Below are 14,377 nucleotides of genomic sequence, written 5' to 3'. Positions count from 1 at the left end.
AGAAACTCTGTGCTGGGGAAAGGAGGCAGAAGGAGACGGCCACCGGCCAATCCCAAGCACACAGGGAGGGAGAGAGGCACGAGGTTTTGTTGCTGGGGAAACGGTTGCTAGGCATCAGAGTAAGGGATGCTTAGAGAGAGGCAGAGAGATGGACAGAGGGAAGGATGAAGGGAAAGAGAGAAAAAGAAAGAGAGGGAAGAGAAGAAGAGACCGACAGAAATCAGGTGTGATCGAAGAAGAAAGATCAGTGAAGTCCAAAGCAATAAAGAATCAACACAGCCTATTTTTAGAAGGATCGGGGGATGGAGTGCCTGACCAGCTGTGGTGTCAATTCCCCAGGCAAGTACTGAACAGCAATACAGTAACAGCACACACAGCACAAAGCCAAAGACACCATGCTGAAAAACACCAGAGAGCAGGACATCCATGACAGAGACTGAAAGGAAGAGAAAGAAGAAGAAAAGAGAAAGCCAGCGAGGAAGAGTGACAGGAGGAATGGAGAGATGAAGGGGGCTGAGAAGACTGAGAAGGCGGGATGGAACGAGTGAGTGTGAGTCAGAAGATAAGGGGATGATCTGGAGATGGAGAAAGAGGGCTAGGGAGAGTCACAGCCATTGACACTCCTTTTGGGCTATGCCCATCCCTATTGGCATGAACAGGGTTCACAGTCTTAAACACCTGCGAGCACCTGTTTACACTGCTGCACTACACTGAAGCTGTTGTCACTGCTGTACTGCGTTACACTGCACTAGAGATGTTCCCACTGTTGCAACGCACTGCACAGGAGCCGCCCTCACTGCTGCATTGCACAGCACTGCACTGCACTAGGGCCATTCTCACTGCTGCACTGGGGCCATTCTCACTGCCGCACTGCACAGGAATAGTATAAAGGGACACCTTTCGTCAAACTTTTTTGACAGGTGCCACACCCCTGTTTCAGCCAATGGGTGTCCACGGTGGGGCGGATGACCCGCCCCTTTGTCATCCAATGGTGCGTTGTTATGGTTGGATGTCCCGCCCCCTCCCGAGCCGAAGGTGTGTCGTTAAGGGTCGGATGTCCCGCCATCCCCCACCGAGCGGTCCTGAGCCTCAGGGTCCAAAAGCCCCTGCCACCGCATCTCTCGATTTATAAATAAGTGTATGAAAGCGTGTATGAGGGTTGGAAGGCGATCATGTCTGCCGCGGGGTTGAGCGCGCTCTATTATAACCCTAGGGAATCGGGGAGTTACGGCGGCGTGGGGTGTCTGGAGAGGGCCGCGAGATCCCGGGGTGTGAGCAGCACCTGCCGCGGCCGGGTGTCAGAGTAAATAGAGGGCATAGGTCAATATCTCAAGAAACTGTGAAAAACACCATCATGTTTAAGTAAAGAATGTGATTTGCTTCAGAAAAAAGAAATTGTTGCTATGTAACTGGTACCGTGTCAAAATGTAATAAGATGTGATCATATATACTGTTTTAAGTATGTATATTAATGTAAAGCATTTGTGATGCCCTGTATTTTATTGTGAAAAGGAAATAAAAGTTCTTAAAAATCGAAAAATCGAGTGGTGGACCCTGACAGCGTGTCTCACAAAAACATCAGGGGCATGTAAGCAGCCACACACACACACTCGCAGGACCAATAGCATGTGAAATGTGAACCACTTTATTTCATTAGTAGGTTTTCAAACACCGAAACATCACAACACACACTTTTGAATTGTTCACACACGTGACAGACTCCTGTTTGCAATCACCAATGAAATGTTGGTGCGGAAAAATTAGTTCGGTACAGGTAACGATCACCCCAACAATGCTCAGAAACTTTGCTGCATCTGAAAAAGCGTTCATAACTACCTTCCGCTCCCCATGTCTAAAACCATAAGAACTGCACCGGGCGACCTGGTCTAACGGAGCAAACAAAATGTGCCTGAGTAGGGCTGTAATTTCACTCGGGATCTTGACATACACAACTATCTCTTTAACAAATTTAAAGACCTTAGCATTCGACTCATTGATTTTCACATCAAGCTTTGCAGAAAGAAGATTGTAAGGCACTCTTTGTAAGAATTCCGACGTATTCTTCGGACGACGGCACACCCGGGTCTGTAAAACAGAGTGAAAGCGCTATTCACATGGCGTGTATTTCACAGCCGTGTTTTTACACAGATCTTTTTTCGCGTCTGTAAAAATATGTACAATGTTTCTTTTGCAACGCATGAAAAGTCACGTCTACTATTTTTTTCATCTACCTGGTCAAGGAGCGGACATGCTCGTGTGGCGTGTGGTCGAAAATTATGTTTCACAGCAGGTGTTTTATACCCCGCTCGGTATCATTTGTAATGGTGTACGCACCCAGCCCCCTGGCGATGTACAGAACAGCCGATAAAATTCGGGCTAGACTGAGATACTTATACATTTCTAACGCAGCAAACGTCAGATCTTCAAACCCATCTGTGTAGCCGACAGCCAGACGTGTGACCCCGTTGACCGGGGTGGTCAGTCAAACAGGCCGGGCATTCATCAACCAGAGCCCCCTTTGAACAGTGGTTGAAGATGCAACACACTACCGCCTTTACAATCTGGGCCATAACATCGCGCGCATTAGGGACATCGTTAGCTAAACCTGCTTGAGCATCATCATTATGAACATTTTGACGAACACACAAGCACAGACACGAAACATTCACGCTCGATGGTAGTCTGAGGATTGATGCGTCGATCTCTTCGTGATTCTATTAAAGGAAAAAAAGAAAAGGAAGGCTTAACAAAATAAATAGGCATGCTTTTTACCTATAATATTTACCATTAAACGCCTCTTTTGAGTTACGGTTCTTCATTTACTCCGCGTTAGCAGCGGTTTAAGATTTATCATTTGTAGCGGCTGCAGCCTCTGTTATCACAGGGAAGGGCGGTGACGTCACCGCTCCGGTAAGCCGGCTCTTACACACTCACTGGTGGCCGTATGCGTTACAGTATTTTAACGGACAGGTCTTAAAGTTTTAAAAATAATTTAATAAGACGCATTTAGCTTATTTTTAATGACACCTTTTCGACGGCTTTTCTAAAGTTTGCCACAAATGATGTGGTGTTGTTCTTTATATTTTAACGGACTGGTCTTAAAGTTTTAAAAATAATTTAATAAGACACATTTAGCTTATTTTTAATGACACATTCTCGACAGCTTTCACGACACAGAGGCGGTCATCTCTGGGAGTCGTGAGGGGGGCTGTGGTCACGAAATGGACCGACCGTTAAAGGCCATGGGATGTAGAGACAATATATGCTTTTATCAGACAAACGCAGGCGGTCATTTAGACACCCGGAGTCGGGGAGGGGTGTGGATGGTCAGCAGGGAGGGGCGGTAAAATTGATCTCATAGCGAAAGTTCATAAAAGTTTTAAATTTTAAGCGGGTACAATTAACAGTGACAATAAACGGACGGATATAGGAGCTATAGTTTTTCTTTTGTTTTAAATGCTGTTTTGTATATACATTTTAGGTTTATATTAATGTTAAGTTTTCTAATTTATAATCCCTGCATGTGTTTTACGCAAAACGTAAATGTTCTTAACTCTGCATTGAGGAAAAATAAAACCCTCAAAACGTCAAGGAAAGTTTGTGAACACGCCGCTATAAAGAAAATACACATTTTCTCAAAGCTATATTTCCCAGGTATGTACAGTATATTTGGCTTCTTCTTCTTCTTTTTCACAGCCTTAGTCCCAGACGGTCCTGGGGTCAGCTGGTTTGGTTGCTCTTCTCCACTTGTCTCTGTCGAGCACATCTTCCTCACTCACTTCACATCCCTCCATATCTTCTCACACAATCTGTCCATCTCTTTCTAGGCCTGCCTCTTCCCCCGTTACCTTCCACCTCAAATTCCATTACCCTCTTTGTTACTTCCTCAACGTCCCTCCTCATGATATGTCCATACCACCGTAACCTCGCCTCTCGCATCTTCTCAACCACATCCACCACCCTACATCGTCTACGGATTTCTTCATTTCTGATCTTATCCTTCATTGAAATCTGCAGTATATTTGGCTTATTGTGCGATAAAATTACAACGTTACTGTGCTTGTCTCGTGTAGCCGTGTTGTTACCTATAGATGCAAAACGTTGTATAATATTTGTAAATTATACAATATTGAATTATCATAATGGAATTACAAGGGAGGTGTTCAGTAACGTGGCAGTGACTGCCGGCATCCATTCTTTTCCATTAGATGCACCGAAAACAACGACGACACAGACCGTCGGTTCGATAGCGGTCAAACGACCAGCTACAGCGATACACACCAACACCGGTGAGTAATTACGACAATGTTTTGAATAACGCTTTACGGCCATGTGAGTCTTAAAGGTACCCGGTCACTGTCTCCACATCGTCACACGGTTGTGTCTATTCGCAGACGCTGGTGAGGGGACGAGTCGGCACACGTTTAAAAAAAATTCCCGTTTGTGCTTTTTGATACCCTCTCAAAATCTTGTGGAGACTCAGGCAGATGCCCCCGTTAAAGCACGGGGCGTGGAGCATATTACCAGATCGTCTGTGAGAAAAGGCTGGTATTAGTTAAGATTTGTCTGTGACGTGTTATAAAACATTCTTTTAACATACACATTTAAAGGTGTCTATAACTAATTAATAAAAATTCTGACAGTTTTCTGTTTTTGGTAATTTGGGGTGTTGAGGTCTTTCTCTAATGGCATTTTCCCCCTCTGTGCAGAACCCGAACCGGCAAAAAATAAAGTACCATTTCGACGGCCAGCGATCTCAGAGACGTCAAGCGAAACAGCGAACTCAAAACGTCACAAATCAACAACCAAAGGTTAATATAATTGAAGCGCGGTCAAGATGTGGAATGAACCACTTCTTGCAACAGTTACTTCTTTTGTTAGGATGTTAATTCGTTGAAAGATCCTAGTTCACATAGTTTTCTGATTTGGGGTATTAAAAAGTCTTATTTTTAAACTGCTAAGCCTTTAAGACTTCATATTTAAAGTTAAAAACGACTGGTCTGCGTCTTGTGTCTACATGCAGTTAATCTAACCGGCTGTTAGTAGCTCCAGTAGTGTCTTAAAGGAAACCAGGGTAACAACTTCATCATGGCCGGTAGCTTGTTCCATTCTCCCACAACCCTTTGTGTAAGGAAGCGCCACAAGTGTGGCGTTTTTATCCTAGTTAACGCAGTTTTCTGATTTTGACCGTTTAGATTGCATTGGTTGGGGGTCTTAAAAAGTATTTTATTTTTATTTTTACCCCAGTTTGCGTAGTTTTCTGATTTTGAAATATGGAGCATTTGCGGGGTATTAAAAAGTATTTTATTTTTATTCACACAGAAGCTGTATCGACGAGCGGGGGAAAAAATGTGGAAGAAACGCCAGGACCTAAGGTGCTGACCAAATCCAAACGTGTCAAGCCTTTCGAGAGAAATAATAACGCAATTAGAGACTTGGCTTTTGGTGATGCGCTAGATTCAGTGCAGTATATTGCACAGTTACTATCAATAGTGAGCACTAATGAGGTGGATAAAAAGCAAGATTTAGAGCATCTAAGAGCGGCTTTAGAAAGTGTACATTATTTGTTTCCAAAACCGATCCAGGCTTTCGCAGCTAACCTCTTAAGACATAATTTCTACAGAGGATGCTGCTCTAAACTCAGGATTTCAAAACCTGATAATGCTATTTCATGGTTCATTGGAAGATCCCCAGTGATACATGACTCTAAGCATGCGGTCTAAAAACTGGAATAAAAGACCGACCTCTTACTAACATCAACCGTTTGTATGTTAATAAAATAATTAAACTGGCAAAAGCATGTTTGTTGAGACGTAATAGATTCAGAGAGAGGCATCAGATTTCCCAAGGGCAAGCCGAACCACGCAATGAGAATGCAGTGGTAGAAAATAACTGAATGCCCGGGGGTGCTGTAGCAGAACCGGATGGCGGTAACTTTGAAAACCGAGAACCGGTTGTTATGAACGATGTGAATCAGGTTGGTGGTGGTGTCGGTGCGAATAGAGACCCCTTAGTTTTCCTGGAGCGTATATGTAGTTATAACAGGTCTTATAATAATTTTAGAGCAACAGAGCACTATGAGGAATTTCGTTTTGTTAATCTTGACAGAATAGCGTCGTACGTACAGGCTATAGACGCTGTGCATGGTGCAGTCCAGAGAATATTGGATGAACTTTCTCCAAACATGGGGGAGTTTGTCTTCGGGTGGTTTTAACAAACCCTTGTTCTCACGCAGAGAAGCCCTGGAGAATTAAATGCTGCCAATTTTTTGAACCACATCTCAGACCTCTTACAGAGCCACACAGAAGTTCTCACCGATGACAGTCTCCAATTAGTGGTGAAGTTAGTTAGGAACATGCAGGGGGGTGCCCGCAGAAGATTTAAATCCTTTCTGTACAGCAGGGTAATTGAGCGGGAAAAAGCGCACCTTATCGACTTACATTACATGGGTGGAAATGTTACAGGGCGCTAAACGAATGCACAGAGAGTTGGGTTTTCCAGAGAATCTGAAAATTAGTTTGTCAGATATTACAGCTTTTGAAAAACATTTAAAGGTAGTCATTAAAATTTTGTACCACGCTCAGGGTGATTGGAAATATTTTACAACAGGTCCCACACCGCCAAATTCTAAAATACTTTTTTGTTCTACTGCACGCCTGTGTTAAATCTTGTAAAACTTGTTTAGATCCCCAGTGTTGTGAAATTGATGCCGACATTCAGAATTGCCCGGCCTGTAAGGTCTTTTGCCGTAGCTCTCAGTGTTTGACGAGACACTTCAGAATGTGGTGTCGAGTGTTAGTAAGTGTGAGAGCCGGTCCTTTTGTGAGGAATGTGGGGTTTATAACCTCGCAAGTCACAAATGTAAAGAGAAACTGTGCTCGCGTTGTAACAACGTGATCGACACCCCTGACACACACACTTGTGCTTCAGTACATACAGCCTTTGCACAAACCCAAAATTTCATACAAGTACATTTTTTCCGACTTTGAATGCATGCAAGAAACTGGGACACACATTCCAAATTTCGTCCACGCCCTTCATATTAACAATACACGAAGCTGGGAATTTTATAGTGAAACTTGTCTAAAGGATTTTGTGTGTACATTTATCGATGGGCGTTTCAAAAACTATGCTTTCATGTCACACAATGGCAAGGGATATGACAATTACCTAGTAATCAGACAGTTGCTGGATGAAAAGATGGATGTTGAAATAATTAATCAGGGTGGTAAAATAATGTGTATGACCGTAAAAGCTCTGAACATCAGATTTATCGATTCTCTAAACTTTCTCCCTATGAAATTAAGCAAACTGCCATCAACCATGGGGGTAAAGGGCATTTTCCACACTTGATGAACACTTCAGAAAACCAAAAATATGTTCTCTGCCGAGCGAGAAAGCTGAGTTTTTGGTTTGGTATGAAGAATGCAAGGGAACTGTGTTTAACTTACAGACTGAGCTGAAACGCTACTGCCGACTGGATGCAGCAATTCTAAGAGAAGGATGTGCCAGGTTTCGGTACGAGGTCATGAACATGACCAGACAGAATAGTGCACGGTGGGCTTTTAAAAAAAGTTTTTATTACTTTTTATTTTAACACCAGAAATACAAAAACGGAGACAGAATATGAAATACGATACAGAAATAGACGCTTCACATCCAGAGGAATTCACAATTATAAAAGCTGAAACTTGTGCTTTTTACATATTTCCATTGTATGTCATTTTTTTCTTAAAAAAGGTCTTCTTTAGCTCAACTGGCAAGACCTGGGTTCGAGCCAATGCAGTGAGGCACGAACTAGGGCGGGAGCGGCGAGGGCACAAGCCCTAGAACCCGAATCCGTTACAATAACAAAAGGACAGACAATGAAATATGGGCTATTTCGAAGTCGCAAATGTAAGATAAGAAGTCGCAATTCTGAGTTACTAAGTCGCAATTCTGAGATACCATAGCGCGTTTTTTTTTTACTCCCTGGCGGAAACGGGCTTCCATAACTTTTGGTTGGTTGGACAGAAAGACGATGGTGAAAATTAATTTTCTCAAAATGGGAGGTTTTAATGTGCGTGTTTTGTGGGAGCACGAGTTCAGAGACACGCTTGCTGAAAATGGAGACTTGAGGAAATTTCTCGCTTTTGCACAGTTACCAGAGCCACTGCAGCCGCGCAATTCGCTTTTTGGGGGGAGAACAAATGCCATTTGTGTGCATTACACAGAGCAGCCCGGTGAAAAAAATCATTACTAAGATTTCACCAGTCTGTATCCCTTTGTGAACAAAACTAAAAAGTACCCACTGGGTCACCCCAGAATAATATATAACAACTTTGGATCTTTAAAACGGTATTTCGGTTTACCGGGGCTGTTCTCACTGCGGCACTGCCCTGCACCGGGGCTGTTCTCACTGCGGCACTGCCCTGCACCGGGGCTGTTCTCACTGCGGCACTGCCCTGCACTGCACCGGGGCTGTTCTCACTGCGGCACTGCCCAGCACTGGGGCTGTCCTCACTGCGGCACTGCCCTGCACCGGGGCTGTTCTCACTGTGGCACTGCCCTGCACTGCACCGGGGCTGTTCTCACTGCGGCACTGCCCAGCACTGGGGCTGTCCTCACTGCGGCACTGCCCAGCACTGGGGCTGTCCTCACTGCGGCACTGCCCAGCACTGGGGCTGTCCTCACTGCGGCACTGCCCAGCACTGCACCGGGGCTGTTCTCACTGCGGCACTGCCCAGCACTGGGGCTGTCCTCACTGCGGCACTGCCCAGCACTGGGGCTGTCCTCACTGCGGCACTGCCCAGCACTGGGGCTGTCCTCACTGCGGCACTGCCCAGCACTGGGGCTGTCCTCACTGTGGCACTGCCCTGCACTGCACCGGGGCTGTTCTCACTGCGGCACTGCCCAGCACTGGGGCTGTCCTCACTGGGGCACTGCCCAGCACTGGGGCTGTCCTCACTGCGGCACTGCCCAGCACTGCACCGGGGCTGTTCTCACTGCGGCACTGCCCAGCACTGGGGCTGTCCTCACTGCGGCACTGCCCAGCACTGGGGCTGTCCTCACTGCGGCACTGCCCAGCACTGGGGCTGTCCTCACTGCGGCACTGCCCTGCACTGCACCGGGGCTGTTCTCACTGCGGCACTGCCCAGCACTGGGGCTGTCCTCACTGCGGCACTGCCCAGCACTGGGGTTGTCCTCACTGCGGCACTGCCCAGCACTGGGGCTGTCCTCACTGCGGCACTGACCAGCACTGCACTGGGGCTGTCCTCACTGCTGCACTCCACTGGGCTGGAGTTGTTCTGGACGGCACTGCACTGGAGCCAGGTGTAAGATCCAGACAGAGCTGGGGGGGAGAGGAGGGAGACGGACAAGGTCACGACCTTCCTGTGTACAACAGAGAGGCCCGTGGCCGGCGACACACACACAGGCACGCGCGGAGCAAGACGAGCCCGCGGTCGATACGGCACGATGGAGCCCGAGGACACGGCTGCTCCGATCCAGCATGATGCAATGCCGAAAGGGAGAATTTAAAGCGCTTATCACTAAACCTGAAGAAGGCCGAGCAGCTACTCCTCAGACTTTCGATTAACAAACCATTTGTCAGATCTGCAGAACCCACACACCGAGCTCATCAGTAACCCCAGGCTGGTCCTGCGCTTGCGTGGACTCTCAGTTTCTGTCTTCCTGAGGCCGTGCGAGTCTGTTGATGTGTCAAACTCCGCTCTGTACTGCGGATGAATCTGTCCGGCCGTGTGAATCGCTCTCGCTGGCCAGTGTGGATGCTGTGGTTATTTTTAGACCCTCCAGCTCCTGCCTGCACGAGCGTCTGTGGTCTCTGGAGGACTGGCAGCCTGTGCCGGGTTTAATTGTCTCCCTCTATCAGGAGATGAGATAGTGGCTTCACACCAGTGGGGATTAACATGCTCTCTTCCTCCGTCTCATTCCAATACTCTCCTTGCCTCTCTCTCTCGCCCTCTTTCCCTTCTGCTCTCTCCTTTTGCCCCGTCGGCCTCTCTCACTCCCCCGCCCTGCGTCAGCCCTGTCTCTCAGACCATGCTCGTCTCCAGGAGGCGATTGGAGGACCAGGAGACAGATCCCATAAGAATCAGAAGATAATTAGGCTCCAATTAAGATAAGCAGAGAGCTCAGCTACGCTCCCCTCCCTGGCCACAGCGAAGGCTGTGCTGATGCAGGAGGGCGGAGAAGGATTCCCACCGTGCAGCTTACAGAAGACGGGCTTGCGATCGGGGGGACCGGTGGATGAAACACAGGTCGAGCCGCCTGCAGACCCCTGGGCTTCAAACCCACTTCGAGACTCCAGGGCGCCGAGAGGTGGACAGCGAGAGGCTGGTGAAAGCTGGCGACTTGGGCAGAGACACGCCCCCGCCACCTCTACGCCGCGGTGCGACGGACCTCGATCCTCTGATCCGCAGGCCTGCCGGACTCTCCGCTGTCTGGCCCGGCTGAATGCAGGATTCATGACCCGACCGGCAGGAAGGCTGGCTGCGCCCCGGGCTGGGTGTTGCAGGAGACCCTGTGCGAAGTGGTAAAGGCTGAAGGAGACAGGGGAAGGAGGAGTACAGGGATTTCATGGTGCAGTAAAGTCAACAGAGGCAGTGATCAGGGAAACAAACAGCAGCTTCCAGATCCGAGCAGGTCCGAAACAGGGGCCGGACCGCAAGACCCATCCCGGGACGAGATAAGATTGAAATCTCTGGGAAGGGGAAAACACGAACACACGGACACGGAGATCCTGGGATTTCGGGGCGAGGTCCTCCAGCCCCCGGGCTCAGAAGCGGGAAATGTCGGGGATGAGGCCTATGCCCTCAGGCCATGGACGTGGGGCAACCTGGTCTCAGGCGAGCTTGACAACATCCACGTGCTGCTGCCGAGCCCTGAGCCCTGGAGGCGCGGAGAGCAAACGGGGAGACAGCGAGGCACACCTGGAGCACGTGCACACCATCACAGGGAACGACTGGCAGGAGTAATGGAGCGCCCCCTAGGGGTGGAGTGTCTACAGTGACGGACTGAAGCTGCGCCGGTCCGCTAACTCGGGGATAGAGCTTCATCAGACCCTTGCGCCAGCACGGGCGCCCCTCGTGTCACCCTGAGCGCACGCCCTCAAACCGAGGCAGGTCGGCCGTCTTCAGCGGCGGTACACAGTTCACACACACCCCCCCAGGCCTTGCGAGTCATGATGGATACAAGCAAGACGAAATAAACACAACTGTTCTGTCCCTCGCTCTGCTTAAGCAGCGGGACTAGCTGAGAACAACGTCCGGGACCGGAGCAAGACTCCCGCTGCACAATAAATGGATCCACCCCAGGTTTTCTTAGCTGCTGGCTCTTACATAAAGTGCACTGACGGCCGGAAGCGAGCGGGTGTGTTTTTCAGATTATTTCACTCTACGTCAGTAAGTACATTCAAACGACGGTCACACAGGTTTGAGGTATTCAGAGCCCAAGTCTGGCAGGAGGTAAAACCTGGACCAGCCCGCAAAGCTGACAGTATTCGGACAGTGAAGACGGGTTAAAAAAAAAACAACAACAACAACAACAACAACTAATGATCCTCACAGGAGGTCACGGACTCCCAGCACATGCTCAGGACACGCCAGCCACACGCGTGTGCAGACATGTGCCCCTGCGCAGCTGTGTTAGGGGAGCATTCTTGAGGCAGATAAATTATTGATGAGGCATCGTCTTCCACTGGCAGGGCTGGGAGAGGGGGGTTATATAAGCCAAATAAGCAGGGTTTTACAGCCACGCAACTGGAGCTCCACAGCTCCCTCGACACACGCTCCTTCAGCACAGGGCAGGCGTTCAGAAGCAGTACATGTTACTCAGAGAGGCTAAGTGAGAGGCTCGCCTGTCGCACACTGTACAACCTGCCCTGTACCGTTCTGTAATCTCTTGCTTGGTCCTGCATTATGCTCTGTTGTATCGTAATGCATATATAGTTACTGGCTTGTGTACTGGCCCCCTGGACCTGCAATTACTTAATTCACTGGATCCTCCTAATTAACACCCGGATGAATGAGTACTCTGTACACCAGGAAGGGGAATCAGAAACCAGCAATTACAGTTTAGCAAACGTAGCGTGTGCATGTCCGCTGTTTCTCAGGGACCTCCAAGCCTCCCGATCAATCACTCAGGGCTTAAGGGAGTGTCCTACTGTACGCACGCAGGCTTGAGGAACTGATTCTTTTCAGTCTGGAGCGAAGCAGACTACGAAGGGGACATGACACCTTTATTGAAAGCGTCTTAACGTACTGTCTCACTGGCTGGGTTGGTAAATTCAGTACCATTGACGATAATAGGTTGGAAAGACTAGTCAAAAGAAGCAGCATATTAATTGGGCAAATCACATCACCTTGAATATCCTGGACAAGCAGAGGGTGGCAAAGAAAGCAAAGTGTATTATGGCCTGTGTCTGTCACCCCCTCCACTGCGAGTGCACACTCCTCCCATCAGGGAGACGCCTCTTTGTCCCCAGGTGTAATACTGATAGACACAGGAAATCTTTCATCCCCACTGCAATATCTCGTAACTATCTTCTCCCTTATCTTCCGGTAACACTGCTGCACTGACTTCTTGGTGGGTGAATGTTGTCTGTCATCGTGCTGTTATGTTGAGAGTGTGCCGTAAAACAAAGTTCCCCAATGGGACATTTGTTTTTGATACATTGATACAAGATCGATACAACTGATGCACTAATCCAAAATCCTCAAATGGGAAACTCAGTAGGCATCTTCAGAATCAACAATGAAACCAACCAGAGATCACAAGTGGAAACTACATCCAAGTGCACTAAACACACTTTACACAAAGGGTGGTGGGAGTGTGGAACAGTTACCTAGCCGTGTTGTTGAAGCTGATTCCCTGATCTCCTTCGTGAAACAACTGGACAAGATTCTCTAACTACCAAACAGCCAGATGAGCAGAAGGAGGCAAAAGGCCAGCAAACATGGGAGACCTCCTGGGAAAAACTAAGGTTGCTGCTGGAAGTGGTGTTAGTGGGGCCAGCAGGGGGCATTCACCCTGCGGCTCATGTGGGTCCTAATGCCCCAGTATAGTGATGGGGACACTATACAGTAAACAGGCGCCGTCCTTCGGATGAGACGTAAAACCCAGGTCCTGACTCTCTGTGGTCATTAAAAATCCCAGGGCGTTTCTCGAAAAGAGTAGGGGTGTAACCCCGGTGTCCTGGCCAAATTTCCCATTGGCCCTTACCAATCATGGCCTCCTAATAATCCCCATCTATGAATTGGCTTCATTACTCTGCTCTCCTCCCCACTGAGAGCTGATATGTGGTGAGTGTACTGGCGCACTATGGCTGCCGTCTCATCATCCAGGTGGGGCTGCACACTGGTGGAGGTGGAGGGGAGTCCCATTTACCTGTGGAGCGTCCAGAAAAGCGCTATATAAGTGTAAGGATTATTATTATTATTATAACAGAAGGGCCTCCGTTATAGGAACCCGAGTCTGTCTTGTGTTCTTATTCAGTGTGTGTTAGAGTGCAGCTCACTCTGGGGCCCTGAAGGTGTGGGGAACCCCTGGGCTCACGAGACGGGCTTCTGGCTCAGGAGATGTGCTCACGTCACTGTGAGCCGTGTGGGTCTGGGGGACTGGGGAGCACCCGATAGATGGTCTGATCGAACCCGACCCCCAACATGCCCGTGCAGCCCCTGCCAGCCGTTCCCCCTTCTCCACTGGCATGCCAGAGCCAAGGGAACTCCGGTACCAGTCCGCAGCACACAGGCCGGCAGGCTGGGTGACTCTCGCCACCACACGGCGTTGGTCAGGGCGCAAGAAAGAGGAGAAATACAGGCAGGCCTCGCTCGTCACGATCCTGGCACACGGCAGTATCCCAGAAGAGTGGAGATCTTCAATCCAAAAGGAAAACACACCGGCTCAATTTAGTTTGGAATTAGAAATAACGAGTACAGGTGGAAATGAGTACAATAAAAAATGAAGACTGGTTTTTCACTGGATACAAACCTCTGCTCTCTCCTGCACAGCTACAGATACGCTGCCCCCAACATCACGCACCACAGCGCGTGTGCAGCTGCTACTGCTGTGCTCTTATTTCCCCAGCAATATCCCACTCACACTGTAATTCATCTGCACACATTTTTCTAATAAAAAACCTTTATGAAAATGTATAAAGGCAAATGAATGCAGCATTGCAACTCGGATGTACAGTTCTCATTCCCAAAACAAATAGGGCACATCCTGTGTGAGGGATCCCCAACACTTCATGAGTATTTCAGATAACCAGTCTTTTTTGTCCACAGCTGTATATATTCATCCTTCCAACATTAATCTTTCTAAAGGCCAATAGCCACAGCTAAGTTCTTTATTTCTCTAGCAGACACTGCCTCACCCA

The 14,377-nt window shown here is 48.4% G+C and overlaps 2 long non-coding RNA genes across 4 annotated transcripts; one reads left to right on the top strand and one right to left on the bottom strand.

Annotated features, from left to right (window-relative positions):
- Window positions 1-1,629: 1,629 nt before the first annotated feature.
- Window positions 1,630-3,028, bottom strand: LOC107076812 (uncharacterized). Its single transcript, XR_001477946.2, has 2 exons — window positions 2,786-3,028; window positions 1,630-2,085 (listed from the first exon to the last, which is right to left on the bottom strand). It is a non-coding gene; the product is annotated as an uncharacterized lncRNA (long non-coding RNA).
- Window positions 3,029-3,144: 116 nt separating this feature from the next.
- Window positions 3,145-5,797, top strand: LOC107076809 (uncharacterized). Of its 3 annotated transcripts, XR_001477942.2 has the most exons (4): window positions 3,145-3,654; window positions 4,209-4,289; window positions 4,710-4,811; window positions 5,323-5,797. It is a non-coding gene; the product is annotated as an uncharacterized lncRNA (long non-coding RNA). The 3 variants fall into 3 exon arrangements; XR_011184494.1 differs by lacking the exon at window positions 3,145-3,654 and having other exon boundaries at window positions 3,770-4,289; XR_011184488.1 differs by lacking the exons at window positions 3,145-3,654; window positions 4,209-4,289 and adding an exon at window positions 4,409-4,544.
- Window positions 5,798-14,377: the final 8,580 nt, after the last annotated feature.

The sequence above is a fragment of the Lepisosteus oculatus genome, chromosome 2, assembly GCF_040954835.1.
Source record: "Lepisosteus oculatus isolate fLepOcu1 chromosome 2, fLepOcu1.hap2, whole genome shotgun sequence".
NCBI lineage: Eukaryota > Metazoa > Chordata > Actinopteri > Semionotiformes > Lepisosteidae > Lepisosteus > Lepisosteus oculatus.
The sequence above is the reverse complement of the archived record's forward strand: the minus strand, read 5'-3'. Positions and strand labels throughout refer to the sequence as shown.